Source organism: Hylaeus volcanicus, unplaced genomic scaffold (assembly GCF_026283585.1).
Source record: "Hylaeus volcanicus isolate JK05 unplaced genomic scaffold, UHH_iyHylVolc1.0_haploid 11369, whole genome shotgun sequence".
Classification (NCBI taxonomy): domain Eukaryota; kingdom Metazoa; phylum Arthropoda; class Insecta; order Hymenoptera; family Colletidae; genus Hylaeus; species Hylaeus volcanicus.
The window spans coordinates 1-3,224 of NW_026532569.1; the positions used below are offsets into that span (position 1 = coordinate 1).

At 38.4% G+C, this 3,224-nt stretch overlaps 2 non-coding genes across 2 annotated transcripts; both read right to left on the reverse strand.

Annotated features, from left to right (window-relative positions):
• Positions 1-274: 274 nt before the first annotated feature.
• LOC128882385 (5.8S ribosomal RNA) lies at positions 275-445 on the reverse strand. Its single transcript, XR_008458384.1, has one exon. It is a non-coding gene; the product is annotated as a 5.8S ribosomal RNA (ribosomal RNA).
• Positions 446-973: 528 nt separating this feature from the next.
• Positions 974-2,973, reverse strand: LOC128882386 (small subunit ribosomal RNA). The gene has a single exon (XR_008458385.1). It is a non-coding gene; the product is annotated as a small subunit ribosomal RNA (ribosomal RNA).
• Positions 2,974-3,224: the final 251 nt, after the last annotated feature.

The following is a 3,224-nucleotide window of genomic DNA, read 5'->3' on the forward strand; positions in this document are numbered from 1 at the left end:
AAAATGCGCTTACGCTTCAATGAATGTCACACGTTTTTCGATTTTAGTGTAAAATATGTTGCAAAAATATCAACAAAATGAAAATATCATACTTTTACATATGTATGTTGCTATACTTTAGTCACCAAATCACGGTAAACAATCAAAGTGCATTTTGATCAATGAAGATCATAATGTTTTCAAAGGATGTTATGTACACTTAAGCATAACAACACTTCATTATTGTTTTCCATAGCTTAACTATGGAAAAACAAATTCAATTGGCATAATAATACAACCCTCAACCATGTGTGGTCTATACAGCTTCAGTTAAGAAACTTGTCAGTATAAACCGCAATATGCGTTCAAAATGTCGATGTTCATGTGTCCTGCAGTTCACATAAATTCTCGCAGTTTGCTGCGTTCTTCATCGACCCACGAACCAAGTGATCCCCCGCTTAGGGTAAATTTATTTATTTATTTTACATTACGCTGTTATAATAGCGCATGCAACATTTACATGGATGATATTCGTTCATATTTTATTTCGAATGAAATAAAATAAATAAAGTAAAGTCTATCAAACCATATATATGACACTATATATCGCAAGAATACTCAATGAACATGAGATAAACGCGCATTTGCGTTATACATATTGTATGAAAAATAGAAATTTTTTGAAATCACATAGCGAAAATCATTAACTTTGCAAATAGTTAGTTTGTAACTACATATTTGTATATAAAGTACTATGGATTCAATATATTCCGTTCTTTCGAACATTTTCATACATTTTACATGCTAGTATCTCATTAATTCATGCAATACGTAAACGTTTCAAAGCGTATTGGCTCGTATTCGTAATACAAATGTGTGATCATATACCTTGTCGGTTTAGATAGACATTTATATAATATTATAACACAACACAAACACAAACACAAACACAAACACAAACCCCAATCATATAAATGTAAAATGATTATTACATTAATGATCCTTCCGCAGGTTCACCTACGGAAACCTTGTTACGACTTTTACTTCCTCTAAATAACCAAGTTCGGTCAACTTTTGTGAAACAAATCTGCAACACAACGAGGCGTCGCAGCGATCACGTCCGGAGACCTCACTAAACAATTCAATCGGTAGTAGCGACGGGCGGTGTGTACAAAGGGCAGGGACGTAATCAATGCGAGTTAATGACTCACACTTACTGGGAATTCCAGGTTCATGTGAACAGTTTCAGTCCACAATCCCAAGCAAGAAGATGGTTCAACGGTTTACCCGAACCTCTAGGCCTAGGAAATACACGTTGATATCTTCATTGTAGCGCGCGTGCAGCCCAGGACATCTAAGGGCATCACAGACCTGTTATTGCTCAATCTCATTATTGTTAGACACAATTTGTCCATTTAAGAAGCTAAGTGTCTATTTTGTATTTAAACAAACAAACAGGTATGACTCCATTTACACCACATAATTTCACCCAAACATGCGAACACATTACATGATAAAACCAGTTGTGCAAACTTCAACACCATAATCCTGAATGCATCTATTTAATATATTTGAGTCTCGTTCGTTATCGGAATTAACCAGACAAATCACTCCACGAACTAAGAACGGCCATGCACCACCACCCATAGATTTGAGAAAGAGCTATCAATCTGTCTTACACATTTATGTTCGGACCTGGTAAGTTTTCCCGTGTTGAGTCAAATTAAGCCGCAGGCTCCACTCCTGGTGGTGCCCTTCCGTCAATTCCTTTAAGTTTCAGCTTTGCAACCATACTTCCCCCGGAGCCCAAAAGCTTTGGTTTCCCGAGAAGCGCCTGAGAGAGCCATAGTAGTAGCTCCACCCAATTGCTAGCTGACATCGTTTATGGTTAGAACTAGGGCGGTATCTGATCGCCTTCGAACCTCTAACTTTCGTTCTTGATTAAATGAAAACACCTTTGGCAAATGCTTTCGCTTTAGTTAGTCTTACTACGGTCTAAGAATTTCACCTCTCGCGTTGTAATACTAATGCCCCCAATTGCCTCCATTAATCATTACATCTTGATCTAAAAAACCAATGAAAGTAGAACAGATGTCCTATTACATTATTCCATGCACAAAATATTCAGGCATTACAAGCCTGCTTTAAGCACTCTAATTTGTTCAAAGTAATTTGTATCGGCCCACAACAACACTCGATGAAGAGCACTGAAATGAGCTTAAGTGAACATCCCGAAAGATGAACACGCCGATAATACGTTCACGCACTTTTTCCACGGATGTGAAAAGACAAAGTACCGTACTAGTGACCTAGTTGTAGGTACTGCCTGTGCGGAACACAAGTTCAACTACGAACGTTTTAACCGCAACAACTTTAATATACGCTATTGGAGCTGGAATTACCGCGGCTGCTGGCACCAGACTTGCCCTCCAATTGATCCTTGTTAAAGGATTTAAAGTGTACTCATTCCAATTACAAGGCCTCGGATGTGAGTCTTGTATTGTTATTTTTCGTCACTACCTCCCCGTGCCGGGAGTGGGTAATTTACGCGCCTGCTGCCTTCCTTAGATGTGGTAGCCGTTTCTCAGGCTCCCTCTCCGGAATCGAACCCTGATTCCCCGTTACCCGTTGCAACCAAGGTAGTCCAAGACACTACCTTCAATAGTTGATAGGGCAGACATTTGAAAGATCCGTCGCCGGTACGAAGACCATGCGATCAACAAATTATCCAGAGTTCAACCATTTTTTTGAGAAGACCGAAGTCAACCCCATTGGTTTTTATCTAATAAAAGCAGGAATCGTTTAAAATTCCCTTAAGTGCATGTATTAGCTCTAGAATTACCACAGTTATCCAAGTAACTGTGAATACGATCTAAAAAACCATAACTGATATAATGAGCCTTATGCGGTTTAACCTTATTTTAGTATGTACTTAGACATGCATGGCTTAATCTTTGAGACAAGCATATAACTACTGGCAGGATCAACCAGAATTATTTCATATATGATTTTCAACTAGGCATTTACACAATTTTATGCACTAGCTTGACACAAACCCAAATCATATACACAATAATCGCTTGTATCAGTCCTATGTACTTTTGCACACATTTCTTTCGCATGGTATGAATGCTTTCATTCCGATTCGTTGTATTGAGCTAGCCCAACGCACGCTTTCATTGCTCACTTGATTCGAAATTTCCACATTCATTGCACCACTTGAAGGCAAACCGTACAATTTCCAT